Source organism: Camelina sativa, chromosome 3 (genome assembly GCF_000633955.1).
Source record: "Camelina sativa cultivar DH55 chromosome 3, Cs, whole genome shotgun sequence".
NCBI classification, from domain to species: Eukaryota; Viridiplantae; Streptophyta; class Magnoliopsida; order Brassicales; family Brassicaceae; genus Camelina; species Camelina sativa.
This window is the reverse complement of record NC_025687.1, coordinates 14,836,536-14,836,917: the sequence shown is the minus strand read 5'-3', so window position 1 is coordinate 14,836,917 and position 382 is coordinate 14,836,536. Positions and strand designations below refer to the sequence as shown.

The 382-nt window shown below is 39.3% G+C and overlaps 1 non-coding gene across 1 annotated transcript; it reads left to right on the top strand.

Moving 5' to 3' along the window:
• On the top strand, nt 1-74 carry TRNAV-AAC. Its single transcript has one exon. It is a non-coding gene; the product is annotated as a tRNA-Val (tRNA).

Genomic DNA, 382 nt, shown 5'->3' with positions numbered 1-382 from the left:
GGTTTCGTGGTGTAGTTGGTTATCACGTCAGTCTAACACACTGAAGGTCTCCGGTTCAAACCCGGGCGAAGCCAATACTTTGGTGTTCTTCTTTTCATTTTTTGTGGGCCTTTATGCAAAGTGTAATGTACGTAGACCATGAATGGATCTGTTTTAGACTAGATGCTTCAAACATTTTTAAGCGACCCGTAAACAGATTTCGAGTTTTGCCTTAAAAGAAAAAAAATGGTAACCTCTTTGATGTAAAACTTCGAAGAACAATTTACTGTATCTGTAGTTTATATGTTCAAAATGGTTTCGTGATGTAGTTGGTTCTCACGTCAGCATAACACACTGAAGGTCTTGGTTCAAACCCGGGCGCAGCCATATATCTTTAGTTCAT